Raw genomic sequence first — 14,748 nt, 5'->3', positions numbered from 1 at the left:
TCATATGTAATTTGATGAGTGGATTTGGACCATTAGCAAAGTCAAGATTTAAGAGTTTTCAGCATGTACGTGGCAGTTGAAGCTCTGGGAGTCAATGGGATTTTTTTCTGTGGTCAGTGACAACTTCCAGAGCGCTGTGGAAAGGGACTTGAAGGGAGGAGTGGAAAGCTTCATGTGGTTTATTGGAGGAAGCCTACATTGATGGGTAGGAGCTTGAAAAAAAGGATTAGATTACTTACTGCAGTAATCAGGCATGATGGCACCAGAGGACATGGGTGAGGATAGGCAGGGAGAAACTCTTGGAAAATTAAAACCAACAGAAAGTGTTAAATACTTGTATGTTGTCATAGTTTTTATTACTCTGGTAATGAATGAAAACAAAACAAAACAAAACAAAACAAAAACACTTCTCATAAGAATCTCACCTGAAGTTGGTTTCCAAAGTGTGGTATTTCTGATCTGGTTATAGGACACAATGGTGGTTTAGAACGAGACCAGATGGAACACAAATAAACTTACAGTAGGACTGTGGATTTCAAAGCAAGGCCTAGGGAGACATAAGAAAACTCCAATGATCATGTTCAACCCCAGATAGTCTTAAATTATTCATTCTTTTTATCACTTGCAAGCTCTTTTCTCTGACATTCTGCTGGGCTATTTCTCTACTCTGAATCCTTCAGAGCCTAGCTTTTATCACTTGCAACATTTCAGATAATCTCTTGGACTTTGGATCTGCCAGTTATTTATAGACAAATGGCAGAGCTCCCATGCCAAGGTTGCAGCTACAGAATGCTTAAAGACTTCTCTACACTTTACATTATTCATGTCAGAATGAGTCTAACTTTTCTTGAAGTCCTTCCTCCTTGCTCTTTTTACATTCTCTGAGGCTCTCACACTGCATTCTAGAGGCAAGAATCATTCTCAATAAAAAGCAAGTGGAAAAACAATTTCTCTATCAGGAATAGTACTATTTTATTCATAAGCAACTCCAAATACTGCATTTAGTTTTGTTGATGAGATGTCATAGTGCAGTGAGCTGAAGCTGTTTGCTTTTTAAAAAAGTTTGGTGAAGTTTGGTGATAGTATCAGCAGGTGTAGTGATAGTTAAGGCGCTGGACACTCCCACATGGCTGACCACGGTTTGATTCCTGGACCTGGTGGCTTGCTTTCTCACTTTCCCTCTCTCTTTGGTCAAATTAAAAAAATAAATTAATAGATAAATAAATAAATAAATATATTTTTTAATTAAAAAAGAGTTTGGTACATTGGTACTTTAAAACAGAGACATGGACTACATTACCTGCCAAGTTGGCTTCTGCCTCATTAACACAGATTTATGTTATGGTATGTATGCAGGTGTGTAAATATACATATATGTGTTATCAAACACATAAAATACATACCATGTGGCTAAGCCATATTTTAAGTGATTTATAAGTATTTACTTAGATAATCTTTATATTAACTCCATTAGGTTGGAACTTTCATATCCCCATTTTACGTATGAGTATATTGGGCATAATTTTATTTTTATTATTTGCTTCAGATGAAAAGGGAAAGTGAGAAAACATCTCCCTCAGGGGAAATCATGCCACAAAATCTTTTTTCCTCTGTTTTTCACTTTGGGATTTGGGGCACACATGCACACATTCTGGGACTTGAACCACGAAGTTGGCCAGGTGGGATCCAGTCATCTTAACCACCATGCCACCATCTAGCTCGAGGTATAATTGTTTTTTCTCTCCTGAGGGGTTTTTGCTATAGGGCACATGCACTTGCCAGAAAGACAGAGAGAGACAGAAAGCGAGAAATCCTCCTCCCCCCAGGGGGGATGGCCATGCCGCAATCCCATTCTCTTCATTATCCTCTCAGGATCTTGGGTATGCATGCTCAGTGTGAATTTAAGCCACTGAGTCCGGGACTCAAACCACGGTCAACTACATGGGAGTCCAATGACATAGGCATTATGCCAACTGCTGGTCCTAAGAGGTATAAATTTTTGAGAGATCAAATGCATTCTAAAGTAGATAGCTCCCCAAAGTTATATAATCCAATGGTTAGAGCAGGGTTTCAATGCAGATGTATTTAGAGTCAGTGTTTTGTTTTTGAGAGATTTTTCCTATAGGTCATGTGCACTTGATAGAGAGACAAAGAGATAGAAAGACAGAAAGTGAGAAATCACCCCCCATGGGGATGGCCCTGACACAATCTCTTCTCCTCCACTCTCCTCTCAAGATTTGAGGGCATACACGCACACACCTGTCATGAGTTTTAAGTCTACAGGTTGGGGACTCAAACCATGGTCGACTATATGGGATTCCAGAAACATAGCTATTATGTCATCTGCTTGTCCCTAGAGTCAGTGTTTTTAACTAATGTGCTATACTACATGTTTCAGTTCTGGTCCCCACCTATCTTTGCTGCAAAATGGAAACTTTCAGCAATAGAATTTCAGTGTTTCCTCACCCTGTTTAAGGTTTAGTACAGTGTTAGTCTCTTAAACACCTACGAAAACATTATGGGACCTTACACAATCACTTGTTTGCCTAACAAATGGATGTTATTGTAGTCTGATTTTAAATGAATGATATTCTGTTCACACATTATGATTACTAAAACATAATAATTTGGCATAAATGCTGATTATAATTAGAATATAATGCAGAGACCTGGCCTTTCATTTTTGTGTTTTCATTAAAGATTCCAGAGGCACAGAAAAGCCTTTACTTCCAGTGCTTACGATGATCAATGGTGATTTTCTGAATAATTTTTTCCCAGTACAGAGGATGGTTTGGCAGACTGATGACCACAGATTCTTTGACATTATTCTCATTGAAAGGTGGAGTCTATTTTTCTTTGTCTTGAATATGGGTGGTTTCTTTAACAGCATTGAACAATGGAATTTGGTAGTAGTGGCTAAAACAATCTCTGGGCCAAGTCCTTAAGAATCTGAAAGCTTCCACTTCCTGTCGTAGTGCACTCCCTAGAAGAACTCAGACATCATCTGTGTGGTTGGAGTCCATATAAGGAGGAACCACAGACCCTAGCCCACAGCTCTTTAGATCCATCATGGGCGGCAATATGCCAAGAACGTTCCCAAGCTTCCCGGTCAATGCAGTATTAGATAGGTAAGCCACTCCTAATGACTTTATAATATGTCATGCCCACAAGCAAAATACACCATCATTGTTTTAAGATGATAGTTTGGAGGTGTTTTTAAATGTAGCAACAGACAAGTGAAATGGGCTGGGGTGGGGTAAGTTGCAACTGCTACATTTCTGTAAGTGCGCTGACTTTAAATACCAGAGGCAGGGACAAGACAGATTTTGTGGGTTCTGATGCTTGTCAATTGGGCAGGAGGCATTTTAAACTATAATTCAAAATTCATGAAAACAAAATTAATCACTTAAGTAAATTTTTTTTAGAATGAAAAAATAAATCGCAAAAAGTTACCCAAAACTTGGAGATTCTAGTCCTCTTCTGAGATTCCTTTAGGCAATTTGCTAGAAAGGCTTGAGCAGCCACACTTTCTGGTTGCCAGCTGACCCCTTTTCCCTGTCTAGAACACTCTACAATTCCCAGTAACTTCCACTTCTGAGAAGAGCCTTATGCAGTTGAGAACAGTGAAGCTTTGTTAGCCTCCTGGCAAATCTGCCTTTGATCATGGGAAACCTCAATACTCTGATTCCATTAGTGACAATGCCTGTGATAGGTGAAGTGTTAGCGTCCCACCAAAATTCACTATGCTAAAACCCTAGTTCCCACTGTGATTCTATTTGAATATGGGCCATTAGGAGGTAATAGTTTCACATTAGATCATGAGGATAGCGGCCTCATGATGGGATTAGAGTTCTTACAGAAGAGGAAAATAATTCAGGGAAGGTGGCCATCTTTGAGCCTGGAGGATTAAGAGCCAAATCTGCTGGCTCCTTATTCTTAGAACTCTGAATCTCCCAGAACTGTGAGAAATTAGTCTATCATTTAAGCCAACATCCTATAGTATTTTTATTTAGTTTTTAAAATTTTACTCTAAAAATTCAATTAAGATATAATCAAGGATACAAGACAAATAATTAGCTTGAAATTGGGATGGATAGAAATGTCAATATGCATATTTCAATTCTAGTGAACATATATAATTAAACCAATTTGTGAGATAACCTGTTACACAATAGAATTTAGTTAATTTCATAGTGAACATGCTCTATTTTTCTTTTTACATTTTTCCCTCTGTCAAATGTTTCCTCTCCTTGTTCCTCACATCCACCCTCTGCCACTCACTCTCTATCATCCACTTTCTCCACCCCCTTACAGTCTCTAGCATTCATATCCATCTTTTTCACCATCACATTTTCTAGTCTCTCAGCCTCTGCCATAGCACTCAGTATACATTGAATGGGGATATACAACGTGTATCTTTCAAAGACTGACTCATTTCGCTCAATAGTAAGTCTTCTGCATCATTAATTTTGAGTCAAATGATAGGATCTCATTGTTTCTTATAGCTGTGTAATGTTCCATAATATATATGTGCCACAGTTTCTCAACCTAGGCATCAGGTTTTGGACACTTAGATTGTTTTAGCAATTGTAAATAATGCTTCAATAAATATGGATATGCAGATATCTCTCTTATTGAGTGCTCTTATATCCTTTGGATAAATACCAAGAAGTAGAATTACTTGGTCATATGGAAGTTCTATTTGTAGGTTTTTGAGAAACCTCCATATAGTTTTCCACAGAGGTTGGACTAATTTACATTCCACCAATGGTGTAAGAGAATCCCCTTTCACCACAGCTTTTGGTCTCTTGCACTGTTCATAGCCCTTCTAAGTGAACATTTGGTAAGGGCTGTAGCAAGGAGGTTGGGAGTGAGTACAAATTCCACTTGTGTCTGAGTCCTATAATTGTTCTGAACTGGTCATATTTTTAAAGTATTTTTGGAAGAAAAATAGATCACACTTGACCTCTAATAATTTGTTGAGTTTTGATAGTTTTCTTTTTACTCACTTGTATGGCAGTCATCTCTATCACAGGTGAGAGAACTTGAGTTTCCTCTTGGAGAGGATTTCTCCTGTTTGGAATTCAGGTTACATGGTTGCCTTGCAACTTCGGTTCTCTAATGGCCTCAGGAAATGTGGTGATTTATTATGGGAGTTACATTCTTTGCAACTTTCTCCATCTAAATTAGAAGCAGAATTCTACCCTTTTAGGAAATAAGCTCTAACAAAAAACTATGGAGAAAGGAAGAAAGAAGAGAAGGAGAAAGAGAGAGAAGGAAGGAAGGCTGGCTGGCTTTATATAGCATTATTTATCATTCCTAAAGCATATCTCTTTATCTTATATTATTCACCAAATGTTACCGAGCTCGTACTGAACCAGGTACTTATTATGCCAGGTAGTGTTTATTTTAAGCATTTCATGTATATAAAATCTCTTTTAATTATCACATCAATCATATAACATACATACATAATACTAATATTATACTCATTTTGTAGACCTTGAGACTTAGGAAGCTTCATTTTCTCAAGATCAACTTTTTGCTGTCATTACTATGCTTATTTATTATTATGTAATCTGCCCAGATATTGCCTGTTCTGTCTGTATTAATGCTTTATTTTACAGATGAGCAGGCTAAGACCTAGAACCAAGTTACTGCTATAAGATCATAAAGAAAATACATAAATGGTGGAAACACTTGGAAGACAGGTGTTTTGATCTTGAGTATTTTGTGTTCTCCACTTCACAAAGTTATTGGCAATGGCTCGAGGGAGGATCCACAGAGTATCTTTCCTAAATTCTCCATCCTACATTCTGTAACACCTAATGCATGATGCAACTTGAAGAATTAAAGAATGGAGCGAAGGGAGAAGAAATAGAAATAGAAGGAAGATCTTAAAAATGAAAAGGACAAAAAGAAGGAAAAGCCATGTTCATAAAGTATTTTTGGAAGAAAATAGAATTTCCTTTTATGTGCTGTCAGGACATGATTTCTAATTTAGGGAAGTCATAGACTGCAGCTGTCTTCCACGTAGCCAGTCGGATCACCATGACAAGGCGCTTCCACATCTATAAATAGGCGGTCAGATTGATTTCACATCCTGCCCTGGTTCTCCCGACTGCTTGACGGCTGCGACAACTCGATCGATGAGTGATTCCATCCACCCTAGTTACACAGGCCTCATCTCCACTCTCTTCTGGAAGATGGCAATCAGGCTCATTAAATCCAGCACAAAGGAGCTTCAAAGACATTTGCCCTATCAGACAAATTGAGTCTGAGCCCATTACCATTGCATCACAGGGAACTGTGATTTAATCAGCCATCCAACCCAAGCCTATTGTTAGTAAGACAATTTGGATCTTTCCTTTGCCTGTTTGGATCAATGTTAAATGGAACTTAAATGACCAGAGCCAATGTCAGTTCCATCTCAGGTATAAGAAGGCCATTCAGCTGGACACTTATGAGTTTCCACTCTGAGTACTGCTGTGATGCATGTAGACCTGGATGCGTGAGACACTTGGAACTGTGACCCGAAGAACCAACATTGAGTCCTGCCACAGAAATTCTTTACCCTAGACAGGAACACTCTACCTCTGAAGGCCAGCAAGAGAAATGACATTGAAGCTGACAATGGATCTGACCACTGATTTAGACTTTAAGCAAGTCATTCAAGTACCTTGAAGCTCAGCTCTTCCTTCTCAGTGTGCTTAAGAGCACAGGTGATGCATTAGGTCAAAGCCTCTGTGGACCCGAGTTTATTTATGTCTCTAAACCTCAGCTTCTTTACTTGTTAGCAGAAACAATAGTAGCATGTCTCTTAGAGGATATTGTGGGCACTAAATGAAGAGAGTGTCTAGTACATGGTTTCCTGGTCATATGATTGTGACAGGAATATGACAAGCTAATCTGACAGTCTTATGAATTTTGAATGACACATTAATATTGTAATTTTTTAAATGTTAAGATAACAGCTATTATTATTATTACAATAAGAGGTATTAAGAGTGCTTAGTCAAGGTGTCTAAGAATATGAGATATTCATTTCATTAGCATTTATGATGGACCTATTATACAATTAAGCTATTTATAAGATCAGAAAAGACATTTTGTCCACTCTAACGAAGGTCAAGAATCATATATCCCCTTTTTTTTGCATAGAAGAGTTCTGTACTGATTTGAGAGGTTTTACCGCCACATAAATAATCAGATTTAATGTCATTTTTTATGCTAGTGTTCAAAGCTGGCATGTTTTTGACAAGAAAGATCAGGCCCTAAGAGCCAAAACACCCTAAAATTGCTGTCGTAAGCATGCAGAATTTCATGTTTCTTCCATTTGGTTGAGTCCCTATTCCTGTGTGGGATGTCTCCATTTATTTGAAGATTTCTTTAATGTTCTGTCACTGTTTCAACACTGTGCTACCTTATGTTCAACAATAGCATAAAAATATTCACTGCAAAACCAGCACATCTAGGTAGAAGCCATGAGTGAAGCTCAGTCCCATTCAGGGCAGATAATTTGTCTCTAACCAAAATTCAGTGCGTAGAAGACCTGCCATCTCCCCAGATGGTAAACTCTGAAGTCTAGAATAGAGTGTGCTGAGGTGGAGCAAGTCCAGATCTGAGTCCAGATCATGAAAAACTATCCATGTCATGATGAACTTCTTCCTGATAACAACTCACAGGCAGGGAGCAGGCTAAGGAAGTCCAGAACATGACCAGATTTGTGGATTGGAAGCTGGTGTCATATTTTTACTTTGCCATGGTACTGAGGGATTTTCAAAACCTATTTCAGATCATATAGGTCACATTAATACAAGAATCACTCAAACATGCCAACCTGTAAAGTTTTTCCCTGTAGCTAGATTGTTAGGGATAAATTGGGTCACCAGAAAAGTCATGACATATTTTTCTATGCAAAAATATGACATATTTTTATACAAAAATATGTCATGACTTTTCCAATGAGTCAATAGTAGGTAACTCTTAAGTGTGAACAAAATCCATAATATCAATCTAGAAACAATGCATAAATGTATTTGCTGGAAATGGCACCTGTCATTTCCCAGCAATCAAGCTTCCAGTGCTGAGGCCTCTAGCAAAAGAACTGGTTTAAAGAGTGTCATGAGTATCACTTTCTTTTCTCTGTCTTTTGAAAGGTGGGGGGACGTAGTGATTGGAGCATTCATAGGTGTGGGGATGAGTAGCAGAAGACAGTTACTATGGCTTAGAAGCAAAATATAAGGTGAATTATATTTAGCCAAGAAGAGGAACATTATTTGTGGCACAGGCTGTATTAGCCCTTCCCCCAACACTCTTTAATCTTTGATTTTCACAACATCCTCTGAGAGCATTTTTACTATTACCTTCCATTTTATAGGGGACAATGGAGGCTCAGTGAGGTCAAGTGACTTGACAAGTTGGTGTCCAGCTCTGTCAGGTCCAAAGCCTCTCCCTGGTCTTTCTAGTCCTCCTTGTGCTCCTAAGAGGTGACACTATTCTGATGAACAGGAATAATAATTCCTGAAATGCCCTATCTTTCCATATTTGCCATCCAGATTTCCTTTTAAGCTAACTGCTTCTCTGGTCATCCTTCTAGGAGCTTTGAGTTGCTTTTCTCCCTCATTTCTGTAACCAAGTGTCATGTGTGTCTATGGCACACACTGCACACACTCTAATCTTTCGTAGTTTATGGGAATTTCTCAATTTATTTCAGAAAGAAATAAATTTCTTTTTCATGTGCATCTTTCACTTTTCTCAATCTTAGTGAATGTCACATTCACATTAAGTGCTTAACAGGTCTTGCGCTGAATACTACAGGAGGCGGGTAATTAATGCCAAAGGAGCCGAAAGGTAGTTCTGTGCATTTCTGTGACCGAGAAATGGACTGTGTTCTGAACTGAGTTCATCTGGGCACATATCCAGGGCCACTTGCACGTTGCTCATCCACTTGCGCTGGCTTCCCTCACATGGAAAAATAGTGAGTGGAGTCTGCCTGGTCAGTTAATGGAGTTGATTCTCCTCTTACTAATGGGAAGGAGGAAAGAAATTATGTATAATAACTAGGAACTGTCTAATTCAGCCTTTCTTTCACATTCACTGTTTTTTAATTTTTAAATTAAATTAAAAATTTTTTGGCCATAGGGCACGTGTGCTTAACCAAGTGTGACAGTGAGAAGGAAAGTGAGAAAACATCCCCCAGGGGGTTGGCCATGCCACAATTCCTTTCTTTCTTTTCTCCTTTTGGGATTTTGGTAGGCATGGTTTTCAAGCCATTGGGTCCAAGACTTGAACCACAGAGTCAGCCATGAGGGATCCAGCACCTTAACCACCACGCCACCTGTTGACTCCATATTCACTTTTTGATGTGAAAGATCTATTTCAATTTTTAATTATTATGAGTAAAACTGCTTTACATATTTATATAAAAGTTTTTTTGTGAACATATGCTTTCATTTGTCTTGAGTGAGACCTGAAAGTAGAATTGTTGGGTCATGTGATAAGTGGACATCTGACTTTAGGAAAGCTGCCACTTTCCCCAAGCACTTGTGCTGCTTTACAGTCCCCAGCAATGTGTGAGAATGCCACTTGCTCCACGCTCTCATTGGCACTTACTGTTGCCACCTCTTTCACCGTGAGCCAATCTGATTGACCTGCCACTTACCAATCACCAGTAAGTAGCCATCACCACCACTCATATGCAGAAAACCAACATGGACACAGAAAGAGCATGAATGGCAAACAGAATATTATGTTATAAACAAAGGAAAATTCATCACTTTGCTACTTAATTTTGCTCCTGGAAGAAACATGAGCTTATGAGCATTAGATTTCAATCTTGTTCCTGCCACTTACCAGTTTTGTGATCTTGGGCAAGTTTATTAGCTACTCTGGGCCTCAGTTTTCTCATTTTTAAAGAGGCAATGATGTCTACACTCACAGATTTTGGAGAAGATTAAATTATGTAGTAGAGTTAAGTAGGAGGATGTGTATTGGGGAGTCAACAAATTACAAAATTAGTCATTATTGCTATCATCTCACTGGTCATTAGGATGACAAAGAAACTTATTTCTCTTTGCAGACAGCTCAGAGACTATCTGAAGAGACAAGCAGGGAGGCTTCATCGGTCAGGTCACTGTGAGAACCTGTTTCATGAAAGCCCTGAGAAGGAAAAACCACTGGGAGCGAGTACAAGCACGTATGAGTTTAGCGATGGTAGGATGAGCACCCTGGAGCTCCTGCAGGGTTGGAGGCAGAGATCTAAATTTGATAGAAAGTGGAAGAATATGGAAGATTTACTGCTGAGTGAAGCAAGCCAGGCTATGAAGGAGAGAAACTGTATGTCCCCACTTAATATATACCAAGTGTCCGCACTCTATGACTGAAACTGATTGACTAAAGGATATAGAAATACAGTATATGGATGTAAATACCAGATACAGTGTGTGTGAAAGAGTAGGGTCTGAGGAAGAACATTTAGAAAAAAAAAATAGGGAGGTAAAGCATTAATGGGACAAAGAAATGTGGTATTATCTGTTCAAGATATTTTATGGTTTTATCAACTGGACTAGGGAGAAATGTTCACATGTTGAAATAGTCACATAAGTTAAATAACATGATTGAATGTATAAAAGAAAATGAAGTAAAAAATGTAAAAAAAAATAAAAATAAATAAATAAATCCTTTTAGAACAGGTCTTCTTTCTAGGGAATGGAATGTAAAAAGTAAAATTCAGATTCCTGCGGATTGGTTTTCTTTATTAATGATGCCTAATGGCCTGTAATTAAGGCACAACTTGTCAGCTAAACCAACAATTACCATTTGTGTGAAGTGCAAAGAGAGGATAATGAATGACTTATTCAGCAATTTTCCCTCTTTGAAAGGCTTTCCAAAGCCTTGGCCAAGTTTTAGTCTCTCTTCATCTATTACTGTCTCCTGTCCTCTTTTCTCACCTTCCTCCCTGCATCCTCCACTCTACACAGATGTGTATGATTGCATATACACACATGTGTGTGTACATACGTGCAGTAAAATTTCTCAGTTTCTATAGAAATTAGCATTATCTTCAAGTTTTTTGGAAATTATAGTTCACTTAGACTTATTTCAAGTTTTCCTTACAACTCCACGTTTGCCCAAGTCCCTATATCAATATCAAAATGAGTTCCCAAGTGGAGGTGGGGAAGCTGGGTGAGCAAGAATAAAAGCAAATCAAGCTTGTCTCCATTAGAGGATAGCACACCTAAGAATAGGATAGCATTGACCCCTTTAATTCAGCTCTGATGAGAGATGAATTTTCTGTTCAAGGGAACCATTGTTCTGTTGTTTCTGAACATAGGCAGAAATGAGAAGAAACTGTGTGTTCCAGGGCAAGAAAAATTTACAGGAAGAGCCTGGGAGCCTACCTGAACCTAGAATAGCAATCATCATAATTTTGCATAAGGAAAGGCACCCTATTATGGGTGCTTCTCTCTTGCATGATCACACATGCATTCTCTATCAAGAGTGAGATAAATAAACTTAGAAAACAAAACACACACACACACACACACACACACACACACACACACTACAAAGACTGGGGAACTTTCAACAGGATTTCAAGGTTAAACCCATAAATACTGTGGGAACCAGCGGTGGCAGGCACAGAGAGACGACTTCACACGATTAGTAATCACACATGATCAACTGCTCCTACAGCCAGATAAACCAGCTAAAAACATGGCCCTGCATACCTCTCTGCATTCCAGAATGCTCATTTCACATACAGTCTATGGTTACAAGTAAAATCCTACCATGTAAAATCAAGGTGTTGAGCAGGAAGCTCTATACTGTTTAATATTATGCAATTGCAGTTTGAAGCTGAGCATCAAAATAAAAATGCACTATTTGCAGATTCTCCTGACTTGTAGCCCCCTCTTCACCCTGTCTCACATACATCATAAGGGCTGATGAAAACAGCATGAGAAATTAAATTAACTTCTCTGGGACCAGTTCTCAAAATCTCCCAAGTGCTGAGTTGTGTTAGCTGGCCTGTTCTCTCTCAGGACTCTGCTTCCTTTTTTGTTAAATCACACTAATAATGCATACCTTTCATGCATCAGGATTAAATGATGATATCACCTATGAAGCCTGTGGAAGAGTTCCTGACACAAAAAGCTGGTCAAAAATGGTCTAGTTGCTTCTTCCTCTTATGTCATTACTATATTTTTTTCAAGGTTAAAAGAGAAATCCAGAGGTACAGGTATTGAAGTTGGAAGCTGCCTGACAAAATGACTAGAGCAAAAAGGCCCAAGCCTTTCTGAAGTTTGGTTTTCTCATTTGTGCAATGGAAATGTTTTTCCCCCACTGTCTTTGCTTTATATCATTGTTGTTCAGGTTTTTAAATGAGAGAGCAGGACATTGTCTATAGTATAAACAGGTATACCAATGATTGATAAAGAAAGGGCATAGGCGCAGCTTCTGCGACCCAACTATAATGCAGTGCCTTGAGAGGCTGGAAGCCACATGACCAGTCACAGGTTCATATCCCCAGGTTAGCCTGAAAACATGCTGGATTTGTGCATGAGTGCCCAGGATCCTAAAGAGTTGGAGGACTGGGGAAGGAGTGATGTGATGAGACCCTGTTGAGAGTGTTTTCTTGCTCTCCAGATAGTTATCAGAGATGATATCAATAGTTCCTCCCCTTCCTGGACACATGACTCTGCCCTCCTATGAAGGGTGAGGTCAGTTTCCTTTTCTCATGAATGTTAACTGGCTATTGACTTGTTTCATCCAGTATAAAGGTAGTAGAAATGAGCCTGTAGTCTTTCAGGCTTGGCCCTTAAGAAGATGGAAAATTGTTCTTTGCCAAAGAACATCCAGGCTTTCCTGCTGGAGACGGAAGCCACATGGAGAGACAGTGAAAGTAAAACCTCGCAAGCAGATAGGGACCAAATGAAGAATAGACATGTCTTGGTCAGCAGTCAGCACCAAAGTTCCTTCTATGCCAGGCCTTCATGTTCCTTCTAGGCCAGCCTGGCCACTTACTGAATGCAAAGCCACAGGGATGGCCGTAGCAGATAGCACGTGATACTGATTTGTCTTTGTTCCCCTAAACCTCACACATTGAAACTAATCCTCAGTGTGATAGTATTAAGAAGTGGGGCCTTTGGGAGGTGATTGGGTCATGAGAGGAGAGCCTTCATGAATGGAATTAGTGTCCTTAAAGAGGCCCCTTGGAGCTGCTTGCCCGTCTACCATCTGAAGATGTAGAGAGAACAGCCATCTGTGAGTCAGAGAGTGAGCCTTCCCCAGATGCCAGATCGGCTGGCACCAGGTAGTTGGGCTTCCTAGTCTCTAGATTTGTAAGAAATAAATTTCTGTTGTTCTAAGTTACCTAATCTGCATGTTTTGCAATAGCTGCTTGAATAGATTGAGACACATTGTGAAACAGAAGATCCACCTCATCGAACTATACCATGATAAGAAAAAAATACATCCTTGTTTTTTAAACCATAGGGTTTTAGGCAGTTTGTTAGGAGGTAAAAGTAACTACAATTAAACCTCTAGTCAGGGTTCATCTGTGGTATGGAATGGGGAGTGTTGGGGAATCCATGTATTTTCCCTGAATCCACTCTACAGAGTCTCCTGGCACCACTAATGAATACATAAATGATCTGTCTACCAGATAGCTATAACTTATTTATGATGAGTCTTGAAAACGTACTGATTGGTCTTGTTTCTAATGTTTGTAAATGAAAGTATACTCCATTGGGCTTCTGGTTAATGTTATGCATTGACCTAGGACGTTGCTACTTGGCAGGCTGAGATCGCATGGGGGGCCTGAGTTCAATTCCTAGTTCACTCTAAAAGCTGCATGTGGGGCACATGCAGTCCTAGCTACTCAGGAGGCTGAGTGGGAGGACTGTAACATAGGGAAATTCCATCTAAACTACCACCACCACCATGCACACACACACACACACACACACACACACACACACCTTATCAGAAAAAGTTATACACCCATCCACTCTCTCAAAGAGGATCACAATCTTTGGATCCTATTCAATTCTAAGCTTTTCCCCTTGATCAAAATGGCTATAAAAACACTTAGGAGGAAATGCCTCACTTGTCTCTCGACAAAACTAATGTGAAGCAACTGAGTCCCTGAAGGGAAGGTAGAGCGTGTCTCATGAGAGATTCAAATCTCAATGAAATCTTAGGTCAGGCATTAATGGAATTCCCAAACCAGACCCAGCACTCTGTCTGTTTTCTGTGGTAGAAAATGAAGCCCAGAGAAATAAATAATTTTCTCCATCTGGATTGTGGCTGCTAAATGAGAAGAGAGTGCATCTTGGTCATACGGCTGGCTTTAGATGATAGCCAGTCAATCAGCACAACTACTACGTGGTGTTACCAGGATTCAAACTCCCGTTCTTCTGACTTCAAAGTCTATCCTGGTTCACTTCTCCACAGCATCCTTTTCATCAAAATAGGGAATCTCCTTTTTTTACTTCTTGTGTCTTTATCAAATGATCCTAGGTGGTAAAGGTTCATGTTTTTCATCATCTGTAGTGTCAGCAGGAGTGCTTTGATATTTCAAGAAGGGAACCATACAACACAAAGAGTTTATAAAATTTCCCAAACCAACCTATCTGGCTTGTAGTAAAGAGGGGAAGGCAGGCAGGAACAGGACAAGGATATGACAGGAGAGATACTTGCCTGCGGTGCAAAATTTATGTGAAAACATGAAGCTCAGTAACTCTG

This window comes from Tupaia chinensis, unplaced genomic scaffold (genome assembly GCF_000334495.1).
Source record: "Tupaia chinensis unplaced genomic scaffold, TupChi_1.0 Scaffold000045_1, whole genome shotgun sequence".
NCBI lineage: Eukaryota > Metazoa > Chordata > Mammalia > Scandentia > Tupaiidae > Tupaia > Tupaia belangeri.
This window is presented reverse-complemented; position numbering follows the sequence as displayed.